General features: G+C 36.4%; 1 long non-coding RNA gene across 4 annotated transcripts in view; it reads left to right on the top strand.

Moving 5' to 3' along the window:
• LOC103553798 (uncharacterized) overlaps positions 1 to 20,589 on the top strand; it is a 168,299-nt gene that overhangs the window by 105,398 nt on the left and 42,312 nt on the right. For all 4 annotated transcript variants that reach the window (XR_011538191.1, XR_011538189.1, XR_011538190.1 and 1 more), the window contains one exon: positions 15,575 to 15,661. This is a non-coding gene — a long non-coding RNA (uncharacterized lncRNA). The remainder of the gene's footprint in view (positions 1 to 15,574; positions 15,662 to 20,589) is intronic.

The following is a 20,589-nucleotide window of genomic DNA, read 5'->3' as shown; positions in this document are numbered from 1 at the left end:
CTATCTTTTAAAATTTTCATTACAATTCTATAATGTAGATATTACCCTTTCACAGATGAGGAAGTTGAGACTCAAAGATAGTAAGTAACTCACCCAAAGTCACACAAATAGTACCTGGTGGAACCAGGATTTAAACCCATGTTTGGGTGACACTAACATTTTTGTAGCTAACGACTAAGTTATTCTGCCATTTAGAACATCTTTTCCATTAACCACCAAAATTAAAAACAAAACAAACAAAAAAAAGTCAGATACTTCCAGGAAGGAGTTACCAGTTTCCTTTGTAGGGGACTGGAATTGGCCACCACAAGATACCTCTCTTTGGCATGAGGATTATTTGGGGCTGGTTACTTTTGAAAACTGCAGACATGAGAGAGACTTTGAAAAGTAGAATTTAATCCTTTGTTAAGAGACATTTACTTTTGTAAAGGAAATCTCCATCTGTAAATGTGTCTCCCTCTCTGTACCAGGAAGAAGGGTGGATGACCTTGTCTCTAGAAACTCTTAATCCATACGGAAGGCAAGGACTTAAATATGTATAATAACCTGACCCTTGTTTACTGTGTTTTTCTGGTAATCTCCCATAACTGACTCCCCCAACCCCCAACATCCTCCTTTGTCTTTAGCTGAGGATGGTGTTTAAGATGAAAAATTCTGCCATTTTGGCAAGTTGCTCAGTTTTCCTGAGCCTCTCCCATGTATACAGGTTGTAAAGCTTTGTTTAATTTTCTCCTGTTATTCTTTCTCATGTGAATTTAATTCATTGTCCAGCCAGAAGGACCCAGAGTGGGCAGAGGAAATGTCTTCCTCCCCTACACCTTGGAGATAAATATCCCTTCTCTACATTTCTGGTGAAAATATGCCACCAAACAAACAAACGAAAAAACCTACTGGTATGTAAGCAAATTCAGTTATTGACTGAGATTAGAAAATAGAGTAGGTAGACTCAGCTATAGTGTCAACTAACAGCATTTGATGCTCATGCTATTAGGAACTCAGAAATCTAACCTCAGTCATTAAAAAACAGTCTTTCCACAGAAGGAATCCTGGTAGGAGGGCAGCATATTGACATGGGAGAGATTTGGCATTTACAGCACCCACATGATGTAGAGGGTGGTAAAAGTGAAAAGAAAAAAAGCAGGAGCAAAGAAAATATTTTAAAGTATTACTGTGTGTTTGTGTCAAGAAAGAAAACACTGCTCAGCACAGCAGCAAAACACTTTTAATTAGGGGTCTATTAATCTTCAATATTCAGCAATCTATGAACCATTCCAAATTATAGTTAGTTATAAATAAACTCAATCTTTTCAGACATTGAATCTTCATAACTGACTGAAGCATGGTGAAGATTACCCTTCGATGTTGCTGCTAGTGTCTAAGGCAGCTTAAAGATTCCAGTGCATTTTTAATCCATAATTTTTTCTAATTTTGACTTCTCAAATATTCTCTGAAGAGCTATGACTGCCTTCCGACGTATAGAGTCTGGTGGTTTGATTAACTAGTCCCACAAAGTGTATGAAAAAGCAGGAGGTAAACTGCTCCATGCCGTGTCCCCAAAGCAATTTGCATCATATTTAAGGCTACCTGACACCACCAGTGAACGAGATGCTCAAAAAGGATTTCTCAGCCTTTGACTTTTCAGAGGCTATAGAACAGCTGAAGGCTGGAGTGTCATTAACAGATGAGATTTGTTCAACTTACCCCATCCTCCTGCTCTTCCCAGCTTAATTGGCATGTCAGTCTATGGATCCATCCTGTGATAAAAGGCCAAATGTCTACCGATTCTCCCGGCCTGACTGGTGAGTTTTAAGGGGCTCTGGAGTTGCTCATAGACAATGAGACCATTCAGTGAATCTTGCTATTGAAGTTGACAAAGAAGCAGACTGAGTGTAGGGACGAGTATTTCCACATGCATTATTCTAGTTGTCAGATGCACCATCAAAAGAGAATTGAAGGAGATATGGGGCCACTGGCTTATGTAGTGGCTTTCTTTCTTTTCTTTTTTTTTTCCCTTAAGAATAGAACAACTAAATGTAACAATAAAATCCAAACTCTTGGGTAAGGAAAGATTTCAGTTTATGAAATAAGAAAGAAGGTTTGGAAAGAAGAAAAATACAGTTCTAGAAAAAAAATATAATATCCTGAAATCAGGTTTTCTTTTCTGTTGCTGTTTTGTTTGTTTGGCTGTGCTAACACTCTCTCAGCCAGTGTATCCTCCCTGTTGTGTGTATTCTGCAGTATCTGCAGTTCAATCTGATGTGACTGGTAAACTGTTTTGACCCACAATATCTGCGAAAAGATGTTTAAGTGCTAGGACTGAACTATTAAAAAAAGAACCCAAAGAAGTATATCAAGTGGGAGGTTAATAGACCTTTAATTATGGTTGGAGGTACATTTCTTGTTCAGGAAATGGACAGGAAGGTAAGGACATCAGGGATTTCTGGAAACACTATGAGAAGCATCAGAAATATCTTTGCATCCTGGGCTGTTTGACCAGTTATAAAAAAGGTAGTGGAGCCTGTCGTGAGTTCAGGTGATTGAACAAAAGGATGATCAAGTGCCAGTGAAAGATGCTAGAACTGCGTTGCCACAGGGACAACATGACAAGGACAGATGGCCCTGATTCAGTCACCCCTCCCATTTAGAACCTCATTTTCCTACTAAGTGAAGTAGGTGAGCACAGTTGTATGTCCATCTTCCTTTTGAGAAATAGTTAACTATTGTTTGTCCAGCTAAGCTCATGTCTGTGTCTTTCGAGCTTTATCTTCCACTCCTCCTTTTACGTTTCTTACCTGCCAGTCTAACCCAGTTATTGACTGCTACCTGAACGTGTTTTCTGTTTCTATGTCTTTTCTCATGCTGTTCTATCAGCTAGTCTGCCCTTTCTTCCATCATATTCCATCTGTCAGGCCCTGGCTACTGTGCTGCCTCTTTTCCAAAGACTTTCCTGGTGTTCCCAGGAGAAAGAAATCTTTCCCTCTCTTGAGTTCCTCTCATCACTTTTTTAATCTCTCTGATTGAATTCGTATTTTACCTTATGCCATGGTTATCTCCCCTACTGTCGAAAAATCTCCTTGTCTATCCCATCCTTAATATGAAACTATATTTTAATCATCTCATTATAATTTCTATCTTATCAATAGAAAACAATATAAAAGTAAAGAATGAAGATTTTCTAAGATGACATTTTTATTTAATTTTTTATATTATATTCTTTAAAGTTATATAATGATATTCTGAAATGAGTGTTTGTATAGTAATGATGAATAAGAAGTAATTTAAATGGAGAAAGTACATAGTTAAGAAATTCTGTGTGCTTAGCATAAAATGTCATCCAGTAAGAATTCAATAAAACCTTCATCATTCCTCATTATATTCATTCATGAATTTATTGGATAAATATAAATTATAAGACATTTGTGGACAAGTTACTCAGAAACTATAATATGCAGAGAGAGAAGTTAGGGGTATAAGAAGATATCTCAGGTCCTTGCAACAACCATGCAAGACAGATATTATTATCTTAGCTTACATATGATAAAACCAAAGTTTATGAAGAGTAAATGACTTGCTAAAGGGAACATAGCTAATATAGCTGACTATTCCAAAGCCTGGCCTTAAAAATTCCAGCCTTCAAAATTAACAAAAGAAATTTCAGTAAGAGATGAAGACAAGGCAGCTACTGAGGAAGAAGTATCTCCCTTCTTCATTTGTTGATTGATTGATTGAATCATTCACTCATTCATTCATTCATTCATTTGACAAATATTTTTGAGCCCCATATTATCCACTGATCCAGAGGCTGGGATACAGCAGTAAACAAATATATTTGGTCACAAAAGAGCTGCTGAATCTCTAGCCATCACATCTGCATTCTAGGCAAAAGAAAGGGAAAAGGGAAGAGACTTATCCTAGACTCTTCCTTTTAAAGAAGTTTTGCTGAAAGTCATTCTTAAACCTGTTTCTTATAGCTTACTGGCCACTACTTAATCACATAGCCACTCCCATCTTCAAGGCAGGCTGAGGAGTGTAGTTTTCAGTTACACACATTAATATTGCCGCAACGACTATTTAGGGTTAAAATTTGTGGAGAAAAATGTACAATGGCTAGTTGGTGGGCAGCTAGCCATCTCTGACACTCTTCTCCAAAACCATTATACACAGAATAATCAGAGTGATCTGCTAGTACTGTCTGGCTTTTAACTGATCTAGCCCAGTACCTAAAAAGGGTTCCTAGCCCACAGCTGGGAAGCCTACCCGTCCTTCTCTATCTACTCCTCTTCCATATCCTTGTTCAGTCTCCTTCAAGGTCATCATAGCTTTATATAGAAGAGCATGGCCATTCTATTTCACTCACATCTCTCCTTTTGGCTCAAATAAATTATGCATATTTCAGCATAATCAAGGACAAACCAAGATGTCAAAGTAGGTACACAAGAAATATTAATTGTCTGAGAAAGGGAACTAAAAGAAAAAGAAAGCAATAAAAAATGATAGCACACAAGTAAAAAAGTCCATTTAAGTTAAATTTAAACAATAGCCAAAAGATAGGAAATATTTATATTTAACTATTCAAGTCATTAAGAAGAATTAGAGAAGTACTTTTTAATCAATATAATTAACAAATTTACTTATTATTTTCAAAGGAGGAGATGAATAAAGGATTGCCCCATTTCCTGAATTGCTCATCATTTTAGGGAAAAATTTTCACTTGGAAAAATGGCAAGAATTAAAAAAAAGTTACCTTCTAAAGCAAATGTCATATCAGCAGTATAGAGAACAGGAAATCTGAAGATACTGAATGCCTTTTGGATGTTTGAGTTCGTATCTCTCAGCAGCTGTTTCACGTTGCTTTGAGGAAACAGCTGGAAGCTCGTAGGTTGAAAAGAAAAGATTTAGGAGAAAAAATAGGACTAAATAAACAAGATGTGTTAGTCATTAACAGACAGCTATAGCTTATATTGTGTATTTTAAAATGGATTTAATTAAGCTGGTATTCCTCAGGGCTTGCTAATTAATAAAGCCCGCATCACCGCTCATTTTCTTGAACAGAGATGACTACTACAGAAATGAAACAGTTGCTGCTAAAGGGAAATTAAGTGTTTCTTACAAATGACAACAATTGGACAATGTAAACAAATTTGTGTAAGCTACATGGACTAACTAGCTAATCTGACGTAAGTTTGATCAAAGAATATGGAATATTGATAGAAAAAATGAGAAATGAAGGGAGTCATATATAAGTGTATACAGGTATATGAAGTATATCACATAACCATATTCATATCAACACTTTTATAATTGATTGCTTGATCAATTTTTTAATTAAATATCTCCTTTCCAACCAAAAAGGAGATATCAAGTGGCTTCTGAACAGATAGGAAGAAAACAAACTAATGCGAATGAGAAGTAATTGTGACAAAAAAGTTAAAAGCAAATAAACTGAACCAAATGTGGTTATTAAAAAATACTCCATAAATAGCTGTACTCTTGATAGCTATTGGTAACAAATCTGGTTTTTCTAGCCAAGTAAATAGATTTTTATTTGAGTTGGTAAGTTCATTCACACCCCAACGTTTTATTTACTTACTTCTGAAGGATTTTTATGGAATTGAGAAATAAATGACCTGATGATTAGCTCTTGGGGAGGAAAAGGTGAGAAAAGCGCACCTTTATTAGCTACCAAGACAAGAATCATCAGCTAAATTATATACTTTTTCTATGCAAAGTAAGAATTCAGGTACAACCTACTAATTTTCTCATTGTTAATGGATCGTGGCATTTTTACAAAATGGGTCCACAATGAATGGTGTTTGAATGAAACACTTGATTCAGGCCCTTGCCCTCAAGGTTTTCCATAGTTTTTTTTTTTACGGTAGATGCACAACTAAGAAGAGATATATATCATATGCTTCTGGATATTTTTAGAGTTAGTTGGATATTGGAAAATTAAACAATCTTTCCGATTATGATTTGCAAATTTCTTCATGATTGCTTGTTCTTATAGGTTTTTTTTCTTTTCTGTAACAAACAAAAGTCTTAGAAGAGAATAAAGTATATGTGAAATGTCAGTGTGGCTAGATTAATCCCAATTTATATGTATGATTATACATATTAGGATTATAACATATAATAACACAACCCTTGTTGGAAGTCTAAGAAATCTGAATGAGTGAATTATTTTCTATTGTAATTATAGAAAGGAGTCATGAACGTATTGCCAGTCAGTCAGGCTTCAGAGTGATGACAGAGGCTACTCATGAAAGTTGTCCTGAATTTACTCTGTTAGACTCCTGTCCTTCCTACCCTCTCAATCAGCAATTTAGTTCTTTGTCCTTACAAAACCAGTCCATTAGCTCCTGTGTCTATCCTCACTCCATCAGTGATCTCTGTATTAACGTTCTCCACATCTCAGTTTACATATAATGTCCTAACACTTAAACACCCTTCTGCTATTATCCTCAACTATCTTGCTTCACTCTCCTACTAGTATGTGGACAATTTGAGTTGAAACAAATCGCTGAGTCAAGAAAGATAGTCTAGATATCAAACGAGTAAAATCAGGAACATTTATTGATCAAGTTATTTCAAATAGGTTCTATGAATACACAAAGCTCTTGTTATGCATCTATTCTCTAGCACTTTCATCCATCAGTAAGCCTGGATTAGCGTTGCTAAAGATGTGCTAGGAGGATCCCACACATGACATAAACTCTGACTAGAACTATGTATCTCTTGAGCTTCACCCAACCAAGAGATAACTGAGAAAAGAAAACAGCAAAGATGAGTGTGGGAGAAAAACAAAACAAAGCTAGATATCCTTTTTACTCCTCTACTTCTCTCAGAAAATATGTAATTTTATATTTTATAAAGATCTGTCCTAGTTACAAAGACAGAAATGTAACCCAAATTGTTGAGGATAATTTTGACTTTCTTATAATCGAAAAGTCCACGGCAAGAACTAATTTCCAGCATTTCTGGATCCAGATGCTCAAAGATCAAGAATCTGTCTGCCTCTAAATCTTGTTTTCCTAGGTTTTGGATTTGTTTTCACACAGACCCTTCCCATGCAATTGCAAATATGGCCCTAAGCCGCTTTGGAATTCTACTCAAACAGCTTGGCAATTCCAGTGTCTTTGAAAAACAGCACTTTCTAATTAATTCCTTCAAAACTCCCACGTTTCCATCTTACTGTACTTATTTAGGTTACATTTACATTCTTTAATCAATCTCTGTGACAAGAAGAATGGTGTTGCAAAGTGATCAAAGCCAATTTTGTCATTCACGACTACTAGATTCCTTTCGGCAAATGGCAGTTAGAGGCAAGTGAAGGTTGTGGGTCCCTCGCCACAACTTCATACCAGGTGTCAGTGAAAACAAGTCTAGAACATAATCCTGACACAAATACAAGGAGGCTCAAAGTCCTCAGACAAACTGTGCAGTGGCCTCATTAAAGCCCCAGCTTTATTTCTGGTGCTTCAAATGTGACAATAATCTGGCGGCAAGATTCAGCTCACCATACTTATGGGAGTCAGGCAAGCAAAAATCCTCTGGAGTGAGTAGACGGACATTAAGACCATTTAGGAATGAAGCTGAGAGTAGCATTTCTAAGGACACAGATTGCTCTGCTTGCTTGATTTTTATGACCTGTTTATTCAAGGGCAAGAATGTCTCTAAAGTACTTCTACTCAAATCCACACATCTTGAAAACTACTAATTCACTAACGAAAACTCATCTCTAATATCCATTATGTTCACTAACCAGCTAATAATTTTACCTGTAAAAATTTAATTTAGTATGCAATTATGCTAATTAACAAAACTTCTGGTGTTAATTAAAGATAAAGATAGTTGGAATGCTATCATCAGCCAACTTGGAGTTTGGCCTTTGGAATAAAAATCCAGCTAGCTATTCTTGGAATCTGCATTCCTTGTTAGGGCAAACTGATCACTCTTAAGGGGTCGATTAAAACTAACATGTACACACATTTGTATTTCACTGTCTGTGCTATATTTTAATATCAATTACAGACCGAGTAACGTTTCTAAACAAACTTCTAAATATTTCAGAGTGCTTCTCCAAATACAAGAATACTTACTTTCATAGCCAAAACAACAGGATAACATCTAATAAAATGGATTACAATTTCTTAATGTTAACTAATACTCCATCCATATTCACATTTCCCTAATTGCCTTAACATATCCTTTGCTGCTTATCTGTCATAACTAAGATCCACACATCACATCTATGTCCCTTTAGTTTTCTCTTCTTCAACAGCACCTCTTTGTGAGGAAACTCTCATGAGCTGTGAAGACTGTCACTTGTCCTGGAGAAGGTTCCACCTCTACCGTCCACATTTGGCTGATCATCCTTGCAATAGTCACTATTTTTTCCCTCCAGTTCCCGTGGTTCCCTTAAATTAGAAGTTAAACTCAAAGGTTTAATTAAATTAAATTTAAATATTTTTAGCAAAAAGATAGTTGTATGTGATCTTGTATACTTTATGTGATATATACTTCATGAAGACTTTTCATGGATTCATTCATGCTGTTGGGGTGGCATTTGTTCCTAAGCAGTTTTGGTAGAAATAGAATTAGAAAAGATAAACGTATGTTTAAAAATCACTACATAACAGTGTTCCTTCTTAATGTCTTTGATTCTTTAACTGAACTCTTACTTTCACACTGAAAATCTTGATTCCAAAAAATATGAACAGTTTTTTCTTTCTTTTAAAGATTGGCACCTGAGCTAACATCTGCTGCCAATCTCCTTCTTTTTTTCTTCTTCTTCTCCCCAAAGCCCCCCAGTTTATTCTAGTTGTAGGTCCTTCTAGTTGAGCTATGTGGGACGCCACCTCAGCACCTCTTGAAGAGCAGTGCCAGGTCCGTGCCCAGGATCCGAACCGGCAAAACCCTGGACCAACGAAGCAGAATGCGCGAACTTAACCACTTGGCCATGGGCTGGTCCCTCAAGAGTTATTTCTTTATTTAAAATATAAGAATGTTGCAACATAAAGATATCAATATTACCACTAACAATAGAGCTGTAGATTTAGTTAAAAGATTTTTGAAATTGTATTTGCCTTAAAATGCATGCCACCATGAGTGTATAATTAAAGTACTGTGTTCTAAAGTTATTTATAATAATTCTGCACTCTCTATGTTTACGTGGATACTTACCTATGTGATACTGATATATAGTTAGCTCTATAAAGAATCAATTAATCATTAGAGTATATATTACATATCATGTTTGCACAATAATAATATAAAAATATGGTATATAATATATATATTCATTCCTCTAGTCATTTTCTGCCTTTTACTATTCAATTTTTTAGTAATATTACAACATGCATATTTTAATATATTCAAGTTTTACATTCTTATTTATTATATGGAAATTTAAAGTTTATCTTAAGCCTTTGTATAACTACATACTTTCTTCTTCTTCAAATATACTACATTCTGTTACTAATTTATGATGCTGTGTGTTATTATGCCAAATCTTAGAATGTCTAAATTAAAATAAATCATCTAGTTAGTATCATTTTGCTAAGGAACTTGTTGTGAGATCCTTAAATTCTTCTCCCCAAATCTCATCAGATTAGAAAAGAACACTACATGTGAACACAAATTTCTAGGCTTTTTTGTGATATCATTTTTTAGTCATGAATCCAAAGCATCTCTCCTTTTATATAATTACACTTATATTTATATTTGACTTTAGTCCTTATTTTAATTACTGAAAAATCCTAGTGAAATGTAGAATTGTAAGTTCCTAATGGAATCTAAAATGATTTGAAACCACTCAAAATGCTTTTGGAATCATCTTCCCCCAGAACTTCTTAGGTCCCTGGAGCCAGCCCAGGCATCCCCTTCTTAGGTCTGAATTTCTGATATGAGCTGACACTCAACTTCTGGCTTCTTATCAAAGCTGCATTTCAGGGATGAGCAAGTTTCCACAAGCTGGGTATATATTTTTTCCATTGTAATTCCAACTTGTCTGTGACCAGGATTGCTTTTTAAAAAAATATTTTTGAGCAAATTGTATCGTATAATCTAAGTGTACCATGGTTGGCAGAATCACTTTTGAGGACAAGTAAACAAGAAGATAAAGCAGCCAACCAAAGTGATTGTCCAAAGCTAAGGGACTCTTAGATCTTCTTGCTGATACCAAGGGAAGTGATCAATTGTGAGTGTTTGGGGACTTCCGGAGTCTTAACTTATATCATGTTTATATACAGCACTCTGGCTTGGAAAATGATTCTCAAAGAACAGCACAAGTTTTGAGACCATTGTTCAAGACCAAATACACAGACACACTAATCACTGAAAAAAGTAGCACTAAAATGGAAGAAAATTGTGACACCTTTTTTGATTCATCAAATATCATTACTAAAACTCCCTAAAAATAAATTGTGTGATCTATAGCTTATATTTTTACTGTATCTGAGGGCTAGATAACTTGATAAATAAACTCAAACACAAATGAATATGCAAACTTTCAAGACTGACTATGAATGAGAAGATAACATTTTTGTCTTTCCACTTCCAGCATTAGACTTTTGCATAAACTATTGCTGACACAGTCACAGTTGATAAAACTGATGTATTGAACAATAGAACGAAGACAGATAAAACTGAGGTTGAAACTGAGTGATTACTATTTTTAAGGCTTTATGCAAGCTAAACCAATAAAATAAATGAAATATATCAAGAAAGATGAATTCATCTATGTGTCAATGTACTAGCAAAGATGAAAATAGAGCTACTTTACAGTAAAAATTCTCCACAAAGGTATTTTTTAATTAAGAACCTATGCCTAAAATTAGTGAATAATAGAATACATTTGAAATCTCTTCAGAGCAAAGCAGAAATTAATATTGAATAAATGTCAATAGATATGTAGAGCCATATGTACATAGTCTCAAAAAAAACTTGAACAGAAATTCTAGTTTCAAAACATCATTAAGAAACAGTTTTGTAATATTTGGAAGCAGAAATTTCAATTATCTTGAAAAGTAATTTTAATATTGTTTTCTAAATACTTAAAACTTTTCGTTGATTATTTCACATCTCTCATTTTCAAAATACAGCATTTGAGAATAGTATACACGTGTCTTTTACTTTGTTTCCAAAATGTTTCTTGTGAAAAATATCTCAATAAATGTGTATTTTGGATTTTGAGGGGGAAAAGATAAGGATCAATTTGATCTTTGTATTAATCAGTAACGTACTAAGCCCAGAATCACCTTGCTAATTCCTGCCTTTGGTCAAGTTAATTACCATTCCATACCTTATAGGATGAAATTCACATTCTTGGTTTGGCTTTCACAGCCCACCGTACCAGTCCCATTTCCTTCCCTCTTCACTTTCTTCCCTTTACTACAGTCACAACGAACTTCTTGAATTCTGTGGATATATCAACCATCTTGCACAAAAATATATTTATTCAGATTATTTCCAATGCCTATGTTAGAAGTTGTTTCTCTCCTTCCCCTCTCTCCTTCTCTTTTTCACTCTCTCCCAATCTCTTAATTCTTCTAGAATATAAGGCAGTGGTTCTCAAAGTGTGGTCCAAAGATCAGGAGCATTAGCATCACTTGGAAACTTGTCAGAAATGCAGATTTTCAGGTCCTACCCCCTACCTACTAAATAAAAACTCTGGAGAAGGCACCTAGCAATCTGTATTTTAACAAGCCCTCCAGGTGATTCTGATGAGAGCTAAAGCTTGAGAACCAGTGATACACGGTAACCCGGACAACCCAGTCACAACTCCATATCCAAGCGTCAAGGAGAACTAGAACAACGGCTCCTTGTTTTCTAAGATTCGGCAGCTGATCTAGTAATTCACAGTAGATCCAGTATAAGTGACTCTCCACCTTGGCTGTACTTTGGAAATCACCTAAGGAACTTTTTTACAAACACTGAAATCTGCTATCTCCAGAGATTCTGGCCGGGGTTCAGCCAAGGCATTGGGATTTTGAAAAGCTCCCTGAGTGATTCTAATGTGCAATCAATTTTGAGAATCACTGTTTTCTCAATTCTGTCATTTCATCATTACCTCAGGAGTGAGTGTTCCTTGTCCCCTGCATGCATGTCTCTGCTGTGACTGCAACTCAGCTGTACTCTGCTATTGATCTTTCCTGCTCCTTCTGCTTTTGTCACCCTCTCTGAAGCACTGCAGTCAAAGCGCCGAAAATGGAGTTTCCATCACAATTCAACACAGAATGTTCCTTTTAGAAAAATGCGTTATATCGAGTCATCTCTGAGTTTGCTGTTGTCCCACAGATCTGGTCTGTCGATGACGGCCCTTGGCTAGGGTATTGGGCTCCTGGTCCAGCCAGACATGGACAAGGTAGCAGTGGTGTCAAATACTCATCTCACATGTTAACTCCTTCTAGCTGTCTATTGATGTTTTCAATAAAATACATTGTATTGTAATTATTTGTCAGTGTCTTTTTTCTCCAAGTAGATTGTAGCCTTCCTGATATCAGAGACTGTTTCTTTACCATTTTACATGCTCTGTCAACCCCGCCTCCAAGTTGGATACACCCATAGCACTTACACCCAGTTATCTATGCTCTTATAAATAGACATCAATTTGATGCGGCAATAAACTATTTTCATCATGACTGTAGACCATTGATGAAAAATAAGTGTAAGAAAAACTTTACTATTAAAACTTGCATTAATAAATATTTTTTTTAAAACCTGTTAGAGATAAACAAAAGATGTTAATCATGTAATTATCAGTCACTACCTTCAATATGTAAGCTTCTTTATCTGGGAACTTCTTAGGCAAAATCTTAGAACCCCCCCCAGGCCTACTCCATCTGAATGTGTGTTTAATTAAATTCCCAGGTGATTCATATGCACTTTAAAGTTTGAGAAGCACTGATTTAATTCTCTAACCTATCATTTGAGTTAGAACTATAAATTGTCATAGGTTCATGACTTTCATATATAGATTTTTAATGACCTATTCTGGTAAGTCCTATTTCTTTTGGACTTTAAGTGTTTTTCAGTTTTCCCCCTTAACTGTGGTGAAATCAATAAAAAGAAAATAACACTGAGTTTTAATGAATGCAGTAAATTTGACGTCTATCCAAACATCTACATTTAATAAAAATTTCCTATGTTTCTCTCCCTCATTTTGTTCTTGCCACTTCCATAAAGCATAAACTGCACAGAGAACACACTTGTGAGAACTTCATCCCAGTTCAAAAGCCTTTAGATTGTTATTCCTATAAAGGAATGGCTCTACCTGGTGCCCTGGCCACTTGGTGACTTTGCACATTTCTACATTGGCCATGAAGGCAAGGTTCAATATCAGTTGGACCCAAGTCTTGGTGGGAGGCCTTATGATCTCACCAGAAAATGGCAAGATAGACATCCTCTAAGGAGCTTTCACTTGCCTTTCCCATCTGCCTCTCTGTCTTGGGGGGCAGTCCTAACTTGCTGTAAGCTGCCATGAGTCAACACTCTCCCATAACAGGGCAACCAACCACTGTGACATCTCTCATCTGACCCCTCCATTGTGGTGTCATCCTATGGAATTTGGGAAGCTGAAACTACATTGACATAGCTTACACTACCTAAGTAATAAACTGCCACAATCAGTTGAGGTCCATTGTGTCCTTGTCGGCCTAATCTATGGTAGAATGGCAAGAGCAGCCAAGCGGCTGCTGCTTACACATGCTCAATTGCTTCAGAATGCCACCATATTGAAATTTTGCATATTTTACAGTTCAGTGCAAAATGTTGCTAGATGTTTTCTTCTGCCTCTATTATCTCTTTAGAATAGGAAATCAGGCAAAATTGCCAGAGGATTTTATATAAAATCATAAAAATTTTGAATGGCTTTCTCATCGAGCAACTCAAAGATTGATTTACACTTGAGACCAAACTAACTTTTTGGTTAAAACAATCAAAAAGTAGGGGCTGGCCCCGTGGCCGAGTGGTTAAGTTCGCGCGCTCTGCTGCAGGTGGCCCAGTGTTTCGTTGGTTCGAGTCCTGGGTGCGGACATGGCACTGCTCATCGAACCACGCTGAGGCGGCGTCCCACATGCCACAGCTGGAAGGACCCACAACGAAGAATATACAACTATGTACCAGGGGGCTTTGGGGAGAAAAAGGAAAAAATAAAATCTTTAAAAAAAAAAAAAAAAAAAAAAAAAACAATCAAAAAGTAGTCACACATAATTCTATATATGTTTTTAGTCGATACTCTTCATAGTAAAATCAGAAAATGAGGTTTAAGTCTTTCCTCTTCATTTCCTTTTCTCTATGCTTTCTTCTTGGCTGTGTCTCCTCTCCTTCCAAATCAATCACACAATATTAAGAAGATACACAAGAGTAACATGGCTTATATGCACACCTACCCCAAAGATATGTGTAAGTTGATGAGACAAATTTAAAGCAAAAAAAAAAGTAGCACTCTTGGAAAGATACTATATTAGACATAAAATAAAAATTTCAACAAAGTCATCCGTAACATAGCTATTTTCATTTTACATATTAACTTCCTTTTTCCACCTGCTAACATACATTTATACAGTTGTAGTCAATGTACACACCATTTGCATTCTGCTTTTAACTCCCGACTTTTCTCATTTCTACATTATCCCCATAATAATGACTAAAAGCTAGATGTTCTTTTGTATGTACATACTCTCTCATTTTTACATATTCCGTTACTTTTTTATTATATATAACACTATGATTAATATCTTTTGTTCATTTGACTACTATTTTTGCCCCCCTTCGGTGGCATTATCTCCTGGAGGCTGGTTCACATGGACAGTGAATTGATGTTAGCCCTGGATATCAGCCCCGGTTCCGTCACTTACAATATGCTATGATCTTGAGAAATCTCATCTCATCTATAAAATGAGGGTAATATGAAAACATCTTTGTGGGGCTTATGTGGAATTTATATGAGATGCCATATACAAATCTCACAGAGGGCTCTGCAATAGGAAGTGCTGAATAACTATTACATATAGCTAATATTTTTATTTCAAAGTACAAATATTTTAAAATACCAATTTACTAATTTAAAATTCCACTTAGTGCTTATTTCACTTGAACTGTGTCAGCACTGAGAATTAGCATTTTAAAAATAGCCAGGTACACAAGGAAAACTTACTAGTTTAACACTTGTAAAATAGTTCCTTATGTTGTTTTAATGTCACTTCTTTTAGCAGGTGAGAATAACATTTTTTTCTGTATGAGTATTTACTCTTATATTTCTTCTTTTATGAATTACCATTCATTCATTATTTTTATTTATTGAGGAATTGGTATTTTCTTAAAAGTTTGAAAATTCTTTATCTATCATAGTTGATGATCCCATTAGTTTAATTTTATTATTTTCTCACTGCACATTTATTCTTTATGTGTTTGAATTAGGCAAGCGTTCTCTCCAACATTTGCTTTCTCTCTATCCTTCTACAAGTTTCTATTGAGTATAAAAAATAAAGTCTTAATTCCTATCCTATGATGTTTTGCATTTTGAAGGAGATAAACAAACCAAATAATCATTGCTTTTTTTTTGTACTTAAAGGCTGACATGAGGAGAAGAGACTATATTCACTCTCCAGAAGATAAAAAAGGGCTAATGAACATCAACTTTGAACAGACAGATCCCATGGTAATATTTTTTTCTTCTCAATTTTTGTTTTAATGTTAAAGCTAGCCAAAGAAGGGATTAGAATTGCTTGTCAACGAAAGTCATCAACATAAGCTGGACTGTTTACGAGTGAGGAGATTATAGAGGGGACTCAAGTATCAAATGGTTGGTTAGTGCAACCATTGGCATTAAGTCCTTTAGGATTTATTCTGACACAGCAATTCCATGGTTTGTGTAGGTCTCTAACTATATTATTGGGTCTTATTGGTTAATTTTCTCTCTCATATCACTATTTCTACATCAATGTATCATACTCTGCACTGCATATTTTTGTTTTCATGTATATTTCCTCAACTTGATTGTGAGCTCTTTAAGAGAAGAGACTATATGATTGAGTCATTTATGACCTTAATATGTAGTATAGTATCTAATATATAGGAAATAATAGATGAGTATTTGCTGAAAGAGTACAAGAAAACATGCAAGGGAAAAATAAAAGAAAAAATAAATACATGTGTGGATATTTTGTGGGGGCAAAACAATCTTTACGGCTGCTTTGAAATCTCACCAACTAATTCCTTAGATAATGGAAACATCATGGTTTTCTCTTTTTACAAGAAAAGTTCATGTTTTTGATGTATATATCCCATGTTATCAAATACATAAAAACTCAATTTCTAGAAAACAGCATTTAAAGCCTGACAAACCACATGTGGTTCAGTTTATTTTAAGAAAAGACTTGTAAGACAATGAAGCTTCTTTTTTCTCATTGACATCAGGAACAGGAAATAACGTCTCTTAAGATAATGAACATAAGGGCATTTTGCCAAGACATAGCCTATAAAGTTGTAAAATCTTACCTATATAGAACTTTTAATGTTCAACAAAAAGTAGAGGATTCAGTTTTAAAGTGTGCTAGTGTAGAACTTATAGGTGATAGAGAGACAGGAAAATACTGCTGAATAAATCCTGGGAAAAGCTCATTGAATAGAGCAGTCTGACACACTAGGCAGATCCTTTTAGTGAGCAAATGATTTTCTCAGCTGCAGAGAGCTGGCTCTTGCAATGTCGTGTCCCTTCCCGCTGCAGCTCACATCAGTACTCAAACTTGCAGGGACTATAAAGACCTGGCTATCTTAGCCCAACTAGGAATTCTGCAGGGCCATTCTAACTCTAAAACTCGCTGTGAGACTGCTCGAGGTTGTTAGACCCTCTTCGCAATTGTCTTCATTAGCGTGGGCTGCAATAGTGAAATACACATAGACTGGGTGACTTAAACATAAGATATTTATTTCTCAGAGTTCTAGAGGATGGGAAGTTCAGGATTAAGGTGCTGGCAGATTCAATTCCTGGTAAGAACTCTCTTACTGGCTTGCACACAGCTGCCTTGTCACTGTCCCTCACATGGTGGAGAGAGAGCACTCTGGTCTCCCTTTCTCTTTTTTTAAGATACTAACCCAATCATGGGGGCCCCACCCTTGTGACCTCACCTAAATCTATTTACTTCCCAAAGTCTCCATCTGCAAATATGATCACATTGGGGGTTAGAGCTTCAACATATGAATATTGGGGGGATTCAGAAATTCAGTCCATAACAACAGCTCAACTTCTCTGCCTGTCTGATTATTGATTATATTTTCTTTCCTTCTAGTCTTCGTCCTTTAACATCATGCACATAGAAATCCTTCTCAGAGTCTGTACCTCAGGGAACCCAACCAGAAATAGAAATCACTGTTTAAAAGCTAACTTCAGATAATACTTTAGAAAATAATCAACTTAAAACTCTATTTGCTATTTTAAGGTGCTATATAAAATCCATGATGTTTTTTACTACAAGGCAAGTTTGTAAACTTTATATTTATCATCACAATTAAAATGCCATATGATTTCAGTTGTATTTTATAATTTCAATCTACATTTTTCTCCTACCTCAGCTATTTTTTATAAGGCCATATTATTTAATGGTTATTATATCATAATTCAGTCCTAGATTCTTCCCCCAGCTCTACCATTTGTAGCAAAATTTAAACTAATTTTTTGTATCAACATTTCCTGATCTGTAAAATGGGAGTCTAATAAATGCTTTATCTTTTTTGTGTAATTACTGGAAGGTCAAACTTTTGGGAAATTGCTTCATAAATTGTAAAACTTATACAAGTATAAGGAGGATTTTCTTAACAATGTAGAAAATATCTATTGTTAAAACTTACTTTGAAAGAATTTCAAGTAATATAAAAATATTGTATCTGGCAATAGAGCAATGGTTTTCCACAAGAGTTGAACATCAGGATCAACAGATGAATTTAAGTTAAAGTGCAATTTTAGTCCTAATTCATTATATGAGGCCAATATTACCCTAATATCTAAGCCAGATAAAGACACTACAAGAAAATAAAACTATAGCCAATACCCCTTATGAACATTGATGCAAAAATCATCAACAAAATACTAGCAAACTGAATTCAACAGGATATTAGAAGGATTATATGCCATAACCAATTGGGATTCATTCCTGGAATGCAAGATGCTTCAACATACAAACACCAATAAGTATAATATGCCATAGTAACAGGATGAAGGGGAAAAAAACCATGCATCATTTCAATTGATGTAGAAAAATCATTTGACAAAATTGAATATCCTTTCATGATAAAACAAAAAAATTAGGAGTAGAAGAAAACTACCTCAACACAATAAAGGTCACATATGAAAAACTCATAGATAACATCATACTCAATGGTGAAAGACTGAAAGCTTTTGCTCTAAGACCAGGAAGTAGACAAAGATGGTCATCTTTGCTACTTATATTCAACATGGAACTGGAAGAGATTACTGGGAAAATGGCGATGCAGGAAGACTCTGAACTCCTACTCCCATAGACACAACAAATTTACAATTACCCTTGGAGAAATTACCCCTTAGAGAGAACTGGAAACTGGATAAAAAGAACCACCACAACAAAGGACAGTACTGACTGAGGTGGAAGAGGCAGAAATTCCTTTTGAGAGATAAAAGCCACATTCTAGCTCTGGCACTTCATGGCCAGGAACAATCTTAAGATATGAAACTTTCCCTGGAGGAGTGGGGGATCTGAGTGGGAGATCATTACCACAATAAACAGCTTTTGAACTCAGCACAACCAAGATAAGTGTCATAATATCTGGCTTTGCTGGCTACTAACAACAATGGGGAATACCCCCATAAAAGCTATTGAACATAAGAGAAACAAAAGCCTGCTCTTAAAAGGCCCATGCACAAATTCACCCATTTCAGAAAGCAACCTAAAATCACCAGAATGAAAAGTGCACAGTCCTTTGGTGAAATGAGACTCACTTGTTAGGCTCTGGGCACATCTCAGAAAGGCAGGAGGTGTCTGGGATCACCTCCCCAGGGACTGAGACATTGGTGGTAGACATTATTGTGACCTAGCAGAGGTGTGCTGACACAGATGTTCTCCCTCTGGTCTGTTAGTGCAGGGGTCTCTCCCACCCACTAGAGCACCAATTTAATCCAGCTCAGCCAGAGCAGGCAGTGCCTCCTAGGGACTGGCCCCACTCAAAAGCAAACCCTTGGGCAATTTGTTGGCCAGCATGGGCAGGGTGTAGGGGCTCTGCTGCATGGTGAGTGGGTCCACTTCAGTGGGCAGGGCATGCACACAAGGCAGGACTGCATTGATGGGGTGTGTGGGCCTGTGAGTGGCGGGGCTCCTTAGTCACAGAAGACTTGTGCTTTTCAATAGACACATAAGGGACTGGTCCTACCTTCCAATGCCTGAAAAATTGTGTGCTGCCATGCCTGGGGCCAGCCCCACCCAGCTGCACTACTGAGAGAGCTCCAGGTTTGCAGGCCAGAGGCCTAGTGCAAGTGTATGTCCCTGGGCCTAGCAACCAGGCACATTTGTGGCCCACTCACTTAACAGAAAAACTGCAGTAGGGATGTGCTATTAGACCTTGCAGCCAACTGTGCTGGGGCTCCCCCTGCCCAATAAAGTGGTTGAAGGGACCATAGCAGCTGCATGCAGATGAATATTACAGCCAGTTGGCCAGGGGCCAGGCTAGCTTCCCCATGCACCTGCAGCAAGACCAGCCCTACTGCAACAGAAGGACACACATAGCCAACACAGAGAAGACTGCTGGAACATTTGCAACTGGTGACAATAGGGAAGCACACTGCTGGACCTCGTAGACATCTCTTAAATAAGGCTAGTTCTCTAAGATTGGGAGATATTGCTTATCCACCTAATACACAAATATAAGTACAGAGAAAGAGGTAAAATGAAGAGACAAGGGAATAAGATCCAAACAAGAGAATTGGACAAATCCTCAAAAAAGAACTAAATGAAACAGATAAATAGTCTACCTGATAAAGAATACATACTAATAGTCATAAGGATCCTCACTGATCTCGTGAGAAGAATAGATAAATACAGTGAGAACTTAAACAAAGCATTGGAAAATATAAGAAAGAAGCAACCAGAACTGAAGAATACTATAATGGAAATGAAAAATTCACTAAAGGGACTCAATACCAGAGTAGATGAGACAGAATAACGGATCAGTGAGCTAGATGGAAGACTAGAGGAAATCACCCAAGCTGAACAAAAAAATGAAAAAAAGAAAGAGAATGAGGACAGTCTAAGTGACCTCTGGGACAACATCAAGTGCACAAACATCAGTATTATAGAAAGAGAAGAGAGAGACAAAGGGGCAGAGAATCTAGTGAAAGAAATAAAAGCTGGAAACCTTCCTAACCTAAGGAAGGAAACAGACATCCAGGTACAGGAAGCACAGAGAACACCAAACAAGATGAACCCAAAGAGGCCCACACCAAGGCATATTACAATTAAAATGTCAAGAATTAAAGATACAGAATCCTAAAAGCCACAGGAGAAAGGCAACAAGTTACATACGAAGGAAACCCCATAAGGCTATCTGCTGACTTCTCAGCAG

This window comes from Equus przewalskii, chromosome 3 (assembly GCF_037783145.1).
Source record: "Equus przewalskii isolate Varuska chromosome 3, EquPr2, whole genome shotgun sequence".
Classification (NCBI taxonomy): Eukaryota; Metazoa; Chordata; class Mammalia; order Perissodactyla; family Equidae; genus Equus; species Equus przewalskii.
This window is presented reverse-complemented; position numbering and strand designations above follow the sequence as displayed.